This window comes from Ursus arctos, unplaced genomic scaffold (genome assembly GCF_023065955.2).
Source record: "Ursus arctos isolate Adak ecotype North America unplaced genomic scaffold, UrsArc2.0 scaffold_17, whole genome shotgun sequence".
Lineage (NCBI taxonomy): Eukaryota > Metazoa > Chordata > Mammalia > Carnivora > Ursidae > Ursus > Ursus arctos.
Genome location: NW_026622841.1, coordinates 17,242,869 through 17,260,957, shown reverse-complemented (window position 1 = coordinate 17,260,957; position 18,089 = coordinate 17,242,869). Strand labels below are relative to the sequence as shown.

Below are 18,089 nucleotides of genomic sequence, written 5' to 3'. Positions count from 1 at the left end.
TCTGTCTCCTTATCCGACTCTGGCCAGCTGGGGGCGCCCCCTTCTCGTGGTCCTCGATGGTCCGTCTCTGCGCCCACTCAGGGTTGTCCCTGTCTGGGTTGACACCCACTTCACTCCACCAGGCGCCAGATGCGATCGCTGTCCTAAAACTGTATGGCCCTCACGAGCCACCGTAGCCGACTGCCTATTTGAACTCAGGGCGCGCGCTGTCGGCGCCGCCGTGTCTTCTGCGACCATTTCCGTCTTTCGCTCACCTGGTGCTGCCTTGCGGCTCCACCCATCACCTCCAGGTGTTAAGAGGGAGCTCTCGGGCTCGCTCTCGTCGCGGGAGCGCTGTCTTTCGGTTACTCTGTCGGAGCAAACCCGCAAATGTCTATAGTGTTCTCTCGTGCTCCTAACGATTTTCTCTTCAAAAGAGTCTCCGGAGAGAGAAGAGGCAAACATCACTGTAAGCGTCTTTGAGGCACCTTTACCCATCCCCAAGCCGGGAACGGGGGCGGGGTGGGGGGAGGGGAGGCCCAGAGTTCAGGTAATTAGCGAATCGTCAAGCAATCCAAAAATCTCAGTCCTGTTTAAAACCGGCTTGAAACTGCAAACAAAAAGTGGGAGGTATCCTTACGATGAAACTCTTCAGTAAGGAATTGTAAACGTACCTTTCCTTTTCGTTGTAAAGTTTAAGCACGTAGGTTTGCTCGATAGTTTACTTCAGTGATTTCCAGGCTCCTTAATGTTTGTGAACTGCTCGTTTTTAAACACCTAATCTATACTCTCTCCCTTAACAAGAAAAAAAAAGGAGTGAAGTCATTCTAAAGTCCTGCCAGATGCTTCCCTTAGGGAGGTGAATAATGACAATTCTGCAGCTGGGGCTCTAAAGCCAGCTACGTACAGGGGATACCAGACTCCTGTTCTGCCTCCCTAACCCTGACCAGGTTCCTTCAACTCCCATGAGCCACAGATTTTTCCACTGTAAAATGATAATCTTCTGGAAAGGTTGTGGTGAGGTTGATATGAGATCAAGTATACAAAAATGCCTAGCTTGGCATCCAGTAAGCCTTCTGAGTTAGGGTAGAAATGGTATTAATAATCATTGTTAATCTCTTGTTTCATGATTTTGCACGAATCAAATCTTCAAGCCTTGGACCAAACTGCCGAGGGCTGCTGGGGGACCTGCCCCATTTCCACCTTCACGCACTCCCTCTTCACTTCCTGAAAGCCTCAGGAATTCAGAAATCTGTGTCTCAGACTGCAGATTCTTCTCATTGCCCCACCTCTCAGCAAATGACCTGTTTCTTGCTGCACGCTATTAAATAGTAGCTCTCTGCTTGTCCTCTCTTACTGCCCTCAAACCCTATTCAACACCCATGCTTTCCTTCTAGAACAGTGCACGTAGTATCCTTTCTCCTGACAACTCCTCTGTGGGTCACCTGGATCTCCACAGCTCCCCACGCTAATATCCATTCCAGCCCAGTAGAACACTTAAGAAAATAAACCCAACCTTTTCATTTTTCAGTTGGCAACCTTCCGTGATTTCCTTTTGCTCTCAGGATCCACCCCAACGCCCATATAGACCCACCAGGCTACTATTTCTTCCTAAAAGTACAATTAGCATCAGTTTGGGCTAGTTTCTTCACTGACTTGTCTTGGGTATGATGGGAACTTGGGATAGCCTTTAAGAAAGGTGAAGGCAGTAAAATGGAGAAGAAGCTGGGTACACAAGCAGAATTGTGTTCTTTGAAAGCATTGAGGAAGAGCTAACCTCTAGGTTAGTTTGAAGAACAATCACTCTATCAGTTTGGCAGGAGTTGAGGCCCGAGTGAATCTTCATAGGGTCTAAGGCCCAGCTGATGATTTCTTAGTTTATCAGGGTTTTTTGTTTTGTTTTGTTTGGGGTTTTTTGTTTGTTTGTTTGTTTTGCTGTAGGAGCAGGTTGTGAAAGTATTTTCACCCCAAGCCACAAAATCATGAGAAATATCCAAGTCTTACACAAATCCAACAATTTAAAAAAGCTCTTCTGGGTCCACATTTATTCAAGCTGTGCTGTGATGAAATCTTGATGCAAGTTTTCCAGAAACTTGAACCAAAACTCTCACTTTAAAAATAGTCCTTTGTGTTACCTTTATTAAACTCTTCAGTAAGCATAAATTTTTGTGTTGATCACTCAGAATTGAAATAAGGAAGGTGAAAATAGGTGGGAGTCCCAAAGCTGATGGTAACTGGAAACTTCCTACAGGATTTCCATAGACTGGCTTATTCATTACACGGTTGAGCTAAATTTATAATGAAACTGCAAGATGATTCCCAGTCAGCAAATCCACCTGAGACAGAGCAAGGACTCCCGTTTGGCCTCTTGTCAATTTCTATTGTTTAGAGAGCACAAGAGCCTGATTCAGTATCCTAGCTCTTTGGGGACCACAGAGGACCCCAGGGGATCTTTCACCTGCTCTGGGAGAGAGTCTAGGACCCATTGGGGCAGCTGGACACTATCCCTTCGCGGCTGCTTCGGTGTCCCTGTGCTAAGTAAGTCTGCCTCCAGTGTCTTGGGGTTCCCGCTACTCTCATATTCAGGCAGTGCTTTTCCCTTTTCCCTTCCTTACCTATTTCCTTCCCTTCTCATTTAACCTCCCTCTTCTTTTCCAGGCTCCTTCTCCTCCTCCTTATATTCTGTGGGAGCCGCTACCAGACAGCTACAGCTTAGCTCCTCTCAGTCTGCGAGAGCTTGCTTCCTTTGGCCCAGAACTAACCAGCAGGGGTGGGAGAGGCCTGCCTTGCACCGTGCAGACCTTGGTCTAACTGGCTCCCCCTGATGGGGACTAGTGACCATGGTGGAGGTATACTGATAGCCACAGGAAATTTGATATTTTCTCTTTATCCTTCTCTTGTTCCCTGGTTCTGAGTTGCCTGAATAGACACTCAAGAAAAAGGAGGGTTGGAATGCCCCCCCTCCCTGCCCCGCCAGGCCTGAGCCATCCTAATAGGCAGTGAACAGAGTACCTCCCTCCACCGGCCCCTGCTTGGTTTCTTTCTTCGCACTCTCCAGTTCCTTCCAGCTCCCTCCTCCACCCACTGCCCACTTTCAGCCTGGAGACTCCCTGTCTTGTTACCCTCTTTAAAACTCCTGGGTGCTTTTCGATCCTTTGTCCCCATCTGTGGGGAGAGGAGCTGGGTGGGCTTCTTTGTTGCCTCGCCAGTCGAGAATTTGTCACCAGGTTAGATCTCATTGTCCTGTGAAGACCCCGAAATAATACATGGGCAGAGGCTCTCTCTGACCCTAAAATCTCTGTTTTCTCTCTTTCTGCCTGTCTGGTTAGCCACCTTATTAATTAATTTCAGCCCAAAGTAAGTTCGGGTTAAGATTGAGCAGGACAAGGACTTGGTGTGAGATTGAGGATATTGGAGAGGTTGCTGGGACACAGATTTCAGAACTGCGGGACCCCCTCCACTCTTTGTACTTGGTTGTCTCTCTCTTCTCCACAGCCTTTATTTCCATAGTGACTGGGACTGTGCTTGTATCCCTAAGATGCTCAATCTGGAAGCCCCACCCAGCTTCTTTGATAATAGCACACCAGCTTTATTTGTAAATATGGGAAATGCTCAGAGGATTCCAAAAGACTTCCTCTTGGGTTGCATTCTTAATAATTGGACCAATTCAAATTAGACGCCTTGGAAAAAAAAGAAGTTTTCCTTTGTAGCTTGGCCTGGCCCCAGTACACTTTCGGTGATCAAAAGAAGTGGCCACCAGATGGGTCCCTGGACTTTAATTCTGTTTTACAGTTGCATCTGTTTGGTAAATGATCTCAAGAGTGGGGAGAGATGCTTTACATCCAGGCCTTTGCAAAACTGTATGAAGACCCAGGCGGGCAGGACTCCTGAGGTATATGTGTGGCCTCCATCTCTACCCCACCTCCAAAGGATTCAGAGCCAGATTTGGTCATGGATCTTCTCTTCCAGCCACTGCCAAACCGTCTCCTTTCAGAATCTTTTCAGGTCCCAGCTGGCCTCCCTAAGCCCCCAGCTTACCCTAGTCAGGCTCCTGAAGCACCAGAACCCCCCAAACTGGAGCCCCCAGCACTATCCCCAATGGGATCCCAGTCAGGCTCCGAGCTAGTTCCCTCCTTCACCTCACCGCCACACCAGGGTCTCTCTCCCCTTCAGGAGGTGGTTGATGAGAATGGGGCAATTACTAGAGTATGTGTCCCTTTCTCTGTGAGACCCCTAGGATATGCAAAGAAAGGTTTGGTAGATTTTCAGAAAATCCTGGTAAGTTTAGGGATGAGTTTGTCAGACTGGGGCTGATGTTCTGGCTGACCTGGCAGGACGTCAGTGTCCTAGTGACCAAACTAGAATGAGGCATTATACCGCTTGTTTGTCTGAAAGGATGAAAAGGTGTATGTTAAAACTTGCAAATGAGGATAAGGTTAGAAAGATTCCACATGGGAAGGATGAACGCCTGGCAGTCTCTGAGCTGGGTAACGGACACATTCAGAAAGGATGCTGACCCAGAGCTGGAGCGCGACATGAAGGGCATCGCTGGCTCTGCGTTTATTACCCAGTTGGCTCCAAACATTAGGAGAAGAGTACAAAAGTGGGAGGCTGGCCCTTGGACTCCACTGTCAAAGTTGGTGGAGGAGGCCTTCAAGGTCTATAATAACAGAGGCAGAGTCTGGTGGGGGTACCCTGCAGAATGGTTCCAGGTCCAAAAACACCCCATTTCCAGAGCCAATAAATCTCAAAGAACCCAGTCCTCTGCATCCACCCAGTACCCGTTAACCTGACCACCACAAAATGTTTAATCCATCAGCCCTGACCTGGTAAACCAACATAGATCCCAGTTTACCCCCACGTAACACCTCTTGTGCTCCTTGCAGGACCCCCATCTGTAGCCAGACTACGAGAGGAACCTGCCCACCAAAAGGTGTAGCTCACCCCATGCCGGATCCCTATTCCGCTCATGTGCACTATGACCAACTGTAGTTCAGACACCCTATGGGATCCGGAAGATACAGCCATGGTGGCGTAGTTACCTGGCCTGTTAGGCAGGGTCACAGGTATCCTAGACTGCCAACACTGAAAACCAGAGAGACAACCACAAATACTTCTTGTGGCTGTCCCCTAACACCCATCCTATCCAGGACTCTTATATCTGGCTAAAGGAGAAATGTTCCTGGGAATGGTAGGTGGGAAGGGGATAGTGGTTCAGTCCTTCGATACTGACCGTACTAGAGGTGATTGGACTATGGAGTATATTGCACCCCCCCCCCCAGGATATTAAATATTCTCCAATAGGGGCGCCTGGGTGGCTCAGTCATTAAGCGTCTGCCTTCGGCTCAGGGCGTGATGCCGGCGTTATGGGATCGAGCCCCACATCAGGCTCCTCTGCTGGGAGCCTGCTTCTTCCTCTCCCACTCCCCCTGCTTGTGTTCCCTCTCTCACTGGCTGTCTCTCTCTGTCAAATACATAAATAAAATCTTAATAAATAAATAAATAAATAAATATTCTCCAATAACCCCCAGAGCACTCAGCTATCACCATGGTCCAGATGAGCAGTGTGTCTGCTGATTGCCGGGGTAGTTACCTTGGTTCCTTGATGGGACTGGCTGGGGATTAATTTACAACAGTGCTGCCATATACCGTGTCCATGGTGGTGTCTGAAACAGGACAGGATTTTAAACTCATACAAAAATCATTAGATTCTCTGACTTCAAGAGTCTTAGATCACTGGTTAGCCTTGGATTATGTACTGGCTGAGCAAGGGGGAATAGGTGCTATTGCGAATATGTCTTGTTGCTTCAGTAATGTTTCTGGAGAAGTGAAACAAAGGCTGACATCATCCTCCAACAGGCTACATGGCTACAAAATTTTAACAACCCCACTGCCCAAACCACCTGGGAGTCCACTAGAGGGCACCTACCAAATGATACTTGGTTCTTGCCTTTCCTTGGACCTTAGTGGCCATTTTATTGCTGTTACTTTTGGGGCCCTGGGTTTTTAACCTCCTGGAAAAGCTGTGTCTTTCAGCTTCAGTAATTCCAAGTCAAGCTCGTGGCGGTGCAAGGATTCCAACCTACACCACTACAGGAGGATTCTAGTCCTTATAAATCATTAGAACCGTCAGTGAGACCCCTCCGGGGTAGGACAGGGACAATAGCCCCCATTCAGCGTGAAGCAGGTTCTGAAGATGAGACAGAGGAGGGACTGGACTGGGGTCCCCTCAACCCTGACCACAAAATCCAGTGTTCCTTGACTGCCTCCATAAGGGAAAAAAAAAAAAAAAAGCTAGAACTCTATGCCTCTTGAATAGTTTATCTTGCAGGAGTGCGGTGGGAAGATGCTTACTACAAAGACTGGCAAAGACAGGGCCAAACCAGTCTGCACCTAGATGGACCCCAGTGCTGACTTTCTCCCTCATTATAATAAAAATCCCTCCCAGGGGTAGAGATTTAACATACTAATTAGACATGTCCTACCTAAGAATCAAGACCTTTAAGTGCTGAGAGCCAAAAATTCCCCACCTGTGCGTGTTCAGATGTTACCCTTTTCCTACCTAACTCAAATTTTAAAGCTCTCCCTGACCTCTCCTCAGGGAGCCAGCCTGGAAAGCCTCAGGGCTCTTCCCTTTGTGCTGCTGTCTCCCTTGTGCTGGAGGAGAAGCCCCAGTAAAGCCTTGCCTGGAACTCCCATTTGGCTTCTTGTCAATTTCTATTGTTTAGCGAGCCCAGGGGCCCCTTCCGGTATCAGACCTCTATTTTCAAGGTTGATTCTCAGCATCTGGAGAATCGTGCCTGATTGAGAAATGCTGGGGTAAAGGACCCTCCCATGTTGGCTCCATAAGCCAGATCCAGTATCTTTCATTCTCTAGTGAAAAAGAAACAGGGAGGTATTCCATGGCTGTGATGGCATTTCCAGGATGGCTGCTGTTGCTTAATAGCATCAGGGGCAAAGGAGCATTGATAATCACTCCCAACTGGAGATCATAAACAAGTTATCTTGAGTGAGTGACTTACATCCTGAATTTGTCCAGAGCAACTTGGGTTTTTAACTACAAAGTTTGGTCAGGAGGTTTGGATTTCTCTCCGTGTTAGATCCCTTTCCTCTTATATTTATTGTCAATAAATGTATTCTAATTTTATTCAAGTTTTGAGGCCAAATTCCTGATGATTAAAAAACTGAGGGTTATTTCTTCCTAAGTATCGTACTTACTGAGGTCTTCTTAGCTGGTAATTGATTGGACAGCGTCGAGGCAAATCTACACTGGTCTTTGGTGGTGCTGTTTTTTAAAAATATACAAACCGTATTTATTCCGTTTCAAATTATTGTATATAATATATATGCTGGTCTTTGCATCTGGCACATTCTTTTCAATTCTATTGGAGCTTCTGTTCCTTTGCCCTGTCCTTAAGATGTTACTCAGACTCATTCTGAGGGCAAAGACATTTACATATAAATTGTCTAACAAAACACAGCTCTCAGTCAGTAACCATCTCTTGGGATTCTGAGTCATCCAGGAGGGCAGACTAAAGAGCGCAGGGTTGCTGGTCTAGTGGGAAGTGTGTAGGCTAGGGAGATTCTCATTTTGAGAGGATTTGTAGCTTAAGCAGGAAAAATATGAACTCCAACTACTGTTCTTTGGCTTAAAACGAATTTTGATTTTTTATTTCATTTTTGGAGTAGGTAAAATATTCATAGCATTCAAAACTTTAAACTTTTTTGAATGAAAAGATAATTCCATTTTTAAAGTCACTTTCTTCCTTCTTTCTTTTTTTTTTCTTTAATTCAAGTTGGTTAACATATAGTGTAGTATTGGCATCAGGAGTAGAATTTAGTGACTCATCACTTAACATTTGACACCCAGTGCTCATCCCAACTCCTTTATTTCTTTAAAAAGCTTCTTTTGAAGTACAGATGATATATAATAAACTGCACATATTTAAAATGTGCAATTGGTATTTTTAGCATATTGATATGCCTGTCAAACCATCACCACAGTCGAGATAGTGAGCATATCCGTCACCCCAAACAGCTTTCTCATGCTCATTTGTATTCCTCCTCGTGCGTTTCCCTGATGACTAGTAATGTTGAGCCTCTCTTCATGTGTTATTTTGACATATGTATATCTTCATTTTTTATAGTTTTGTTGAGTTATAATTGATATATAGCACTAAGTTAATGATTTCACTTATGAATTTTGTGAAACGATTACCACAATAAGTTTATTTTTTATTTTATTTTATTTTTTTTTAAGATTTTATTTATTTATTTGACAGAGATAGAGACAGCCAGCGAGAGAGGGAACACAAGCAGGGGGAGTGGGAGAGGAAGAAGCAGGCTCACAGCGGAAGAGCCTGATGTGGGGCTCGATCCCACAACGCCGGGATGTGGGGCTCGATCCCATAACGCCCTGAGCCGAAGGCAGACGCTTAACCGCTGTGCCACCCAGGCGCCCCCCACAATAAGTTTATTTAACATCCATCCTTTCATATAGATACAAAATAAAAGAAAAAAATTATTTTCTTCATGATGAGAACTCTTAGGATTTCCTCTGTTAACACTTTCATGTATATCATACAGCAGTGTAAACTATAGCCGCCATGTTGTAGATGACATCCCTTGTACTTATTTGTAACTGGAAGTTGTGTCTTTACACATCCTTCATCCAGCTCCCCCCCTTCCCACCTACGGTAACCACAAATCTGGTTTCTTTTTCTATGACTTTGGGTATTTTGTTTGTTATTAGATTCCACATATAAATGAGATCATAGAGTTTTATCTTTTTTCTGTCTGACTTATTTCACTTAGCATGATGCCCTCAAGGTCTATCCAAATGGCAGGATTTCCACATTTTTTATGGATAAATAATATTCCATTGTGTATATGTATACACACATAATACACCACAACTGCTTTATCCATTCATCCATCAGTGGATGCTTAGATTATTTCTGTGTCTTGGCTATTATAAATAATGCTGTTATGAACATGTGGGTACATGTGTCTCTTTGATATAGTGCTTTTGTTTCCTTCAGGTATATACTCAGAAATGGGATTGTGAGATCATATGGTAGTACTACTTTTAATTTTTTGAGGATCCCCTATGTTGTTTTCCATGGTGGCTGCATCATTGTACAATCCTACCATCATTTACCAACCCTATCAATGTACAAAGGTTCCCTTTTCTTCACGTATACACCAGCATTTGTTATCTCTTATCTTTTTGATAATAGTCATTCTAACAGGCAAGAGGGGATACCTCATTGTGGTTTTTCTGTTTTTGTTTTTTTTAAGATTTTATTTATTTATTTGACAGAGAGACAGCAAGCAAGAGAGGGAACACGAGCAGGGGGAGTGGGAGAGGAAGAAGCAGGCTCCCAACGGAGGAGCCTGATGCGGGGCTCGATCCCAGAACACTGGGATCATGCCCTGAGTTGAAGGCAGACATTTAACAACTGCGCTACCCAGGCGTCCCACCTCATTGTGGTTTTAAAATGCATTTCTGTGATTAGTGGTTTTGAGCATCTTTAAATGTACGTGTTGGCCATTTGTATGTCTTCTTTGGACAAATGTCTACTCCAGTCCTTTGCCCATTTTTAAATTATTATTATTTTTTTTTACTATTGAGTTGTATGAGTTCCCTGTATATTTTGGGTATTAACCCCTTATCAGCTACATCTATAATTTGCATTTTGATTCTGCAAGTTGTCTTTTTATTTTGTTGATTTTGTTTATTTGTTTGTTGTTTTTGCTCTTTGGAAGCTTTTTAGTTTGATGTAGTCCCACTTGTTTATTTTTTAATTTGTTGCTTATGTTTTAGGTGTCATATCCAAAAAATTATTGCCAAGACCTATGTCAAGGAGTTTTTTTCCTATGTTTTCTTCTAGGATTGTTATGATTTCGTATCTTACATTTAGGTCTTCCATCCATTTTGGGTTAATTTTTGTGTGTGGTGTAAGATAGAGGTCTAGTGTCACTGTTTTACACACAGATATCTAGTTTTCACAGCACCATTTATCGATGAGATGGTCTTTTTTTCATTGAGTATTCTTGGCGCCCTTGTCTAATTCTAGTTGGCTGCATATGTTGGGGTTTACTTCTGGGCTCTCAGTTCTGTTCTATTGGTCTATGTATCTGTTTTTATGCTGGTACCATACTGTTTTTGATTAACTTTATGGTATAGCTTGAAATTAGGAAGTGTGATGCCTTCCGCTTTGTCCTTTCTTAGGATTGCTTTGGCTACTTGGGGTCTTTTGTGGTTCCCTATAAATTTTAGAATTATTTTTTCTACTTCTATAAAAAATGCCATTGGAATCTTGATAGGGATTGCATTGAATCTGCAGATAGCTTTGGTAGTGTAGACATTAAAAAATATTAATTTCTCCAATCCATGAGCACAGGATACCTTTTCATCTATTTGTCTCTGCTTCAGTTTCTTTCATCAATGTCTTGTAGTTTTCAAAGTAGAGATCTTTTACCTCCTTGGTTTAATTTATTCTTAAGTATTTATTGTTTTTGATGCTATTGTAAATGGGGTGGTGTTCTTTCTTTTTGGGGGTTATTTATTATTAGTATATAGAAATGCTACTTTTTAAAAATGTCTTTTTGTAACCTGCAACTTCACTGAATTTGTTGATTAGATCTAACAGTTTTTTGGTGGAGTCTTTAGGATTTTTCTCTATATAAAATCATGTCGTTTGCAAAGAGAGACAATTTTATTTCTTCCTTTACAATTCTGAATGCCTTTTACTTCTTTTTTCTTGCCTGGTTGCTCTGGCTAGGACTTCTAGTACTGTGTTGAACAGGAATGGTAAGAGTGACACTGTTGTCTTGTTCCTGTTTTTGGAATAAGGAAAAGCTTTCAACCTTTCACCATTGAGTTCATTAGCTGTGCGCCTGTATTGTATATGGCCTTTATTATGTTGAGGTTCATTCCTTCTATACCTTATTTGTTAAGAGCTTTTATCATTAATGGATGTTGAATTTTTCAAATGCTTTTTCTGTGTCTATGGGTATGATCATCTGATTTTTTTCTTTCACTTTGTTCATGTGATGTATCACAATGGTTGGTTTCTATATGCTGTGCCATACTTGATCCCAGGGATAAATCTCACTTGATCATGGTGAATGATATTTTTAATATCCTGCTGAATTTGGTTTGCTAGTATTTTGAGAATTTTTGTGTCTGTATTCATTAGGGATATTGGCCTATAGTTGTTTCTTTGTTGTCGTGTTTCTTTTTTCTTTTTTCTTGTGATGTCATTTCCTGACTTTCCTATCAAGGTAGTGCTGGCCTTCTAAAATAAATTTGGGAGTGTTCCTTCCCTCTCAGTTTTTTTTTTTTTTTTAAGATTTTATTTATTTGACACACAGAGAGATAGAGCACACAAGCAGGGGGAGCAGCAGAGGGAGAGGGAGAAGCAGGCTCCCCGCTGAGCAGGGAGCCTGATGCGGGGCTCAATCCCAGGACCCTGAGATCATGACCTGAGCCAAAAGGAGACTCTTAACCAACTGAGCCACCCAGGCACCCCCACCCTTTCAGTTTTTTGGAAGAGTCTGAGAAGGACTGGCATTAATTCTTCTTTAAATGTTTGGTAAAATTCATCAGCAAAACCATTTGGTCCTGGGCTATTCTTTGCTGGGAGATTTTTGGTTACTAATTCAATCTCCTTGGGACACCTGGGTGGTTCAGTCAGTTAAGTATCTGCCTTCAGCTCAGGTCATGATCCCAGGGTCCTGGGATGGAGTTCTGCATGGAGCTCCTTGCTCAGCAGGGAGCCTGCTCTCCCTCTGCCTGCCACTCCCCCTGATCGTCCTCTTTTTCTTTCTGTCTCTGACAAATAAATAAAAATTTTAATTCAATCTCCTTACTAGTAATCAGTCTGTTTGGAGTTTCTATTTCTCCTTGATTCATGCTTAGTAGATGACATATTTCTTTTTTTTTTTTTTAATATTTTATTTATTTGACAGAGCACAAGCAGGGAGAGCAGCAGGCAAAGGGAGAGGGAGAAGCAGACGCCCCGCAGAGCAGGGAGCCCAACTTGGGGCTCAATCCCAGGAAGACCTGAGCTGAAGGTAGACACTTAACCGACTGAATCACCCAGGTATCCCTAGATTGCATATTTCTAAGAATTTTTCCATTTCTTCTAGGTTGTCCAGTTTTTTGGCATATAGCTGTTCATAGTAGGTTCTAGTGATCCTCTGTATTTCTGTGTTATTGGTTGTAATGTTTCCTTTCCCATTTACAGTTTTGTTGGTTTAGGTCCTCTTATCTTCTCAAAGAACCAGCTCTTTGTTTTGTTAATCTTTTCTATTTTTCTCTTGTTCTTGGATTTATTTCTGCTATAATTTTTATTATTTCCTTCTGCTAAATTGGGCCAGTTCTTCTTTTTCTAGTTCCTTATGGCTTAGAGTTAAGTTGTTTATTTGAGATCTTTTTTGATAATTACTCTAGGCACTTAATGTTAGGAAGTTTCCTCTTAGAACTGCTTTTGCTATGTCCCATAAGTTTGAGTATGTTGTGTTTCCATTTTCACTTGTCTCAAGATACTTATTTATTTCTCTTTTGATTCCATTGGTTGTTGAAAAGAATGTTGTTTAATTTCCATATATTTGTGAATTTTTCCATCTTCCTCCTGTTGTTGATTTCTAGTTCCATACCACCATGGTCAGAGAAGATACTTTGTATAAGACTTTAGTCTTCTTGAATTTGCTGAGACTTATTTTGTGGCATAACATACAGTCTATCCTAAGAAGTGTTCCATGTGCACTTGAAAAGTGTGTATATTGCTGTTATTGGATAGAATATTCTGTATATGTCTGTTAAGTCCATTTGATCTATAGTGCTGTGTAAATTTGTTTCCTTATTGATTCTGTGTCTGGATAATCTATCCATTGTTAAGAGTGGGGTCTTAAAGTCCCCAGCTGTTATCGTATTGCTGTTTGTTTCTCCTTTTAGCTCTCTTAGTTTTCGCTTTGTATATTTAGGTGCTCTGATGTAGGGTGCATGAATATTTACAATTGTTATGGCTTCTTGATGGATTGACCACTGTATCATTATATAATGATCTTCTTTGTTTCTTTTTACTATTTTTAGTTTGAAGTTTATTTTGTATGATACAAACATGGCTACTTCTGTTTTGGGGTGGTTTTTTCCTTACAGTTTTTTTGAAATACTGTTTTCTATCCCTGTATTTTCAGTCTGTGTATATCTTTAAACCAAAGGTGAGTCTTTTGCAGGCAACATATCATTGGGTCTTGATTTTTGTTTTTTAAATCATTTCAGCCATCTCTGTCTTTAAGTTGGATTTTTTTTTTTTTTTTAGTAGGGTCCACACAGCATGGAGCCCAGCGTGAGGCTCAAACTCACGACCCTGAGATTGAGACCTTAGCTGAGATCAAGAGTTGGACACTTAACCAGCTGAGCCACCAGGTGCCCCTAATTGGAGAATTTAATCCATTTACACTTAAGGTAATTATTGATAAGTAAAGACTAACGCCATTTTGTTCATTCTTTTCTGGCTGTTTTGTAGATCTATTGTTCCTTGTTTCTTATCCTACTATTTTTTGTGTGTTTGGTGTCTTTTGGTATCAGTATGCTCTGACCTCATTATCCTGTTCTTTTGTGTAATTACTACAGGTTCTTCCCTTATGGTTACCATGAGGCTTAAATAAATTTTCTCAAAATTATAACACCCTTACTCAAGTTGAGAAGAACTTCAATATCATTCCTAAACTTTACACTTTTATTTCTCCTTCACCTCACAATTTAAGTTATGAGGCTAAGGTTCACATATTTTTTATATTGTGTAACCAATAACAGATATTGTAGTTAAGGATATTTTTACTGTGTTTTTTAATTTTTAAGCTAGAGTCGTAAGTGAATTACACACCACCATTACCATATTATAGAATTTAACTTTGACTATATATTTACCATTACTAGCGAGTTTTATGTTACCTTCTTATGTTTTTATGATTTCTATTGGTTTCCTTCTATTCAAAGAACTCCCTTTTTCATTTCTTGTAAGACAAGTACAAAGGTGATGAACTTCCTCTGCTTTTGTTTAGAGAGTCTTTTGTTTGGGAGAAGGACAGATTTGCTGGGTGTAAAATTCTTAGTTGACAGATCTTTTTTCCTCCTTTCAGCATTTTTGAATATATCGTCCTGTTCTTTCCTAGCCCAATAAGTTTCTGTTGAGAAATTCACCAATAGTCTTATGGAGGTTTTCTTGTATTAAACTTCCCTGTTTTTCTGCTGCCTTCAGAATTCTTCTGTCTTTGACTTTTGACAATTATAATGTATCTTGATGTAGTCCTATAGTCCTATTCATGGTCAGTTTATTTGGGCTCCTTTGGACCTCATGGATCTGGATGTCCCATTTCTCTCCAGAAGTTTGGGAAATTTTCAACCATTATTGCTTTAAATATGTTTTCTATCCCTTTCTCTTCTCCTGGCATTTCCACAATGCAGATATTATTTCTTTTGATTATGTTCTATAAGTACTGTAGGCTTTCTTTACTTTTTTTCATTCTTTATTCCTTTTGCTCCTCTGATTTCAAATGTCCTATTTTCTAAATCAGTGATTCTTTTGCATTTCTTTAGGTTGAGTCTACTGTTGAAGCTCTCTATTGAATTCTTCAGTCATTGCATTTTTCAGGTCTAGGATTTATGTTGTGGGGTTTTTTGAGGCTTTCTGTTTAGTGTACTTCATGCATTGTTTTCGGAATATTGTTTAATTGTGTTCTTTCTTTGTGTTCTTGTAGTTTGCTAAACTTTAAGAGGACTGTTCTGAATTGTGTGCTTGGCAGCTCATAGATCTCCATTTCTTTAGGATTAGTCATCAGAGGTTTATTAGTTTCCTTTGGTGGTGGCATGTTTACCTGATTTTTCATTGTCTTTGATTCCTTATGTTGTTATGTGTGCATCTGAGTGAGCAGTTTCCTCTTCTAGATTTCATAGGTTAACTTTAGTAGGGACAATTCTTTACCAGTCAGTTCAGTGTAGGTTCCCGGACAGTCTGCTGGTAACATCCTTGGGCAGATGGGATGTGCTGTCAGGGTCTGTCTTTATTTGAGACCACGGTCCAAGCTTTGTGGTTGGGGTGGAGGGGATACTGCTGACTGAGAACAACTAGGACAGCTGGCTTGGTTCACTGCCCAAGTGAGGCTGTAGGATGGGCTCTGCATTTGCCTGGGTTCTCTGGTCAGCTTACTAGACAGTCAGGTTGGAGTACTATACTCAGCAGTATACGGCACTATGAATTAGCTTCCCTGCTCTGGTGGGGCAGCAGAATGGGCCGCAGGGGCTACACAGCTCATTGTTTATGAACTTGAATCAGGCAAGACTGTGCACTGAATTTCCCTGGCCACTGCTTTTGCTCTGCAGATGGGGAAAGCCATAGGCTGTGCTCTCTGTTCAAGAGCTGCTATAAGCAGGGCTGTTGGATGGGTTATGTGGGTTCCTGTGTGCAGTGGTTAGATTCTCTGGTTGGGCAGGCTGAAGATTGTATTCAGCAATGGGCAGGGCTATGACTTCTGCCTAGGCTAGTTCCAGGCAGCTTAATAGATGAACCAGATCAGGCTTTCTCATCTGGAAGAACTGGAAATTACAGCCAGCTGTGTGCCACGCTATGACTCACTTGTCTGCCTGTGCGCAGCAGGCCAGTTCACAAGGGCTTCCAAAGCTCTTTGTTCGAGGACCCTACCATCAGGCAAACCTGTACCCTGCTGAGTTCTCTGGTCAGACTGTGCTACGGGCTTGGCTCTGCACAAGCAAAACTGCTGATTGGGATTGCTCCTTGGGTGCCGCATGTAGGAATTTGGTCTAACAAGATCTGAGTACCAGTTGTGGCATGCCATTACCCATTCTCTGTCACAATCGGACCTCCAGTAGTTGAGCCTTCTAGATTCCTCTGTTATCCCTGTCGGATTAGTCCGAGTGGAGGCTCCCAGGAAGCAACCCACAATGCTGGGGCGCCTGGATGCTGGGCTCTCTCTTCCCTCCGGAGGAACTCTAGGCTCAGGGGAGACCTCTCAGCATGTTGCTGTGCCAGTCTTGGGGAGAGGCAGTGAGGTCAGTGTGTAACTCTCCTTTTACCCTTCTAATGAGGTCGTTTTTGGTCTCTGTGTTGCAGAAGGTGCGTCAGCCTCTCTCCCATGTTCTAGGATTCTCTCAGTGGTATCTTGCTTATGAATAGTTGTTAGCTGATCTCTTTATAAGAGGGAGTAGAGTCAGGAACAGACAATGTTGCCATCTTGATGACATCACTCCTGTATTTCTTCTTTGTTGAAGTGTCTGTTCACATCTTTTGCCTGTAGGAGGTATGGATCTTAAGTTTTTTGGGAGGTTTTGTTAAGGTTTTCTTTGCATATGAATATCCAAATGTTCCAGCATCATTTGTTGACAGGTCTGTCCTTTCTCTACTTCATTGCTTTTGTACCTTTGTCAAAAATTGATGATATATGTGTGGGTTTATTTCTGGACTTTTAATTTTGTCCCATTGATCTATTTGCTATTTTCAAGCTTAAAACCGTGCTGTTTTGATAACAATAGCTTTATAGTAATTCTTGAGATCAAGTAGTGTTAGCCCCTCAAACTTTATTCTTCTTTCTCTTCTTTCTCATTTTGGTTATTTTAGATCCTTTGCATTTCCATTTGAATTTTAGCTTGTCAGTTGAATTGAAATTGAATCAGCTCATCAGTTTTTATCAAAAAATCTTGTGGGGTTATGGTTGGGATTTCATTAAATCTATAGATCAATTCATTCTCTTTCTTGTTCTCCTTCTTTTTGACATAAAAAGTAGTTGCTGTACACACAGTTCTGCATTTGGCTCTTCTTGCTTCATAGTGAATCACAGAGATTTTTCTTATTCTCCCTTAGTCTCCATTTTAGTTTGTTGTGTTCTGTCATCAGGATGTACTTTATTAAATTCTTTTAGTCTCTTATGATGGATTTCTTGCTCATTTCCAGTGTCTTGCTATTACAAATAGCACTACAATACAATAATTATACATGTTTTTTCCTCTGTGGGCAAATAGAACTGCTGGGTAAATTTGAAAAATGTGATTGCTATGTCAAAATATATATGCTTTTGAAATTTTTTAAAAAAAGACTTTCTTTATTTATTTGAGAGAGAGAGCATGAGAGAGAGAAAGAGCACAAGTGGGGAGGCCAGGGGAGAGGGACAGAGGGAGCGGGGAAAGCAGACTCCCTGAGCAGGGAGCCTGACATGGGGCTCGATTCCAGGATGCTGGGATCATGATCTGAGCCGAAGGCAGACCCTTAACTGACTGAGCCCCTATGTCCTTGAAATTTTAATGGATAAATTGCCCTCCCTAGAGTTTTATCAATTTATATTCCTGCCAATAATAGAATAGAAAGCCTATTTTGCCATAGTTTCAACAGTGCATTACCAGGCCTTTCCTTTTTTTGTCAAGTTGATAGGTGTGGATGGTCTATCAAAGTTATTTTGATTTGCATTTCTTTAGTATAAGGAAGTTTATCTTTTTATTTTAAAGTAAGTTCTGCAGCCAGTATGAGGCTTGAACTCAAGACCCTGAGATCAAGATTCGCATGCTCTACTGACTGAGCCAGCCATGCACTCCTAGTACAGGTAAGTTGAAACATCTTTTCAGTGTTTAGGAGCCATTTGTATTTCTTTTTTCTGTGATTTTTTTGTTGTCGTTGTTCATGTACTTTGCCCATTTTGTTTTCTGTTGGATTGTCAGAATCTTTCAGTTCCAAGGAAATCTTAGCCCTTCGTGTGATGTGAGTTGCAAATATTTTTTCCTATTTTGCCATTTGAGTTTGCTTATAGCACTTTTTTTCTTCTATAAGGAACACTTTCATCCTTATGCATTTGAAGTCATTAACCTTTCCTTAGAGGCTTTGGATTTTTTTTCTAAAGATTTTATTTATTTGAGAGAAAAAAAGAGAGAGTGAGCATGAGTGGGGTGGAGGGGCAGAAGGAGAGGGAAAGGGAGAAGCAAACTCCTCTCTCCTGAGCAGGGACCCCAATGCAGGGCTCGATCCCAGGACCCTGAGATCATGACCTGAGCCGAAGGTAGATGCTTAACTGACTAAGCCAGCCACCCAGGTGCC

General features: G+C 41.9%; 1 long non-coding RNA gene across 1 annotated transcript; it reads left to right on the top strand.

Annotated features, from left to right (window-relative positions):
• Nucleotides 1-255: 255 nt before the first annotated feature.
• LOC130543974 (uncharacterized) lies at nt 256-17,601 on the top strand. Its single transcript, XR_008959803.1, has 3 exons — nt 256-448; nt 13,311-13,456; nt 17,507-17,601. It is a non-coding gene; the product is annotated as an uncharacterized LOC130543974 (long non-coding RNA).
• The last annotated feature ends 488 nt before the right edge of the window (nt 17,602-18,089 follow it).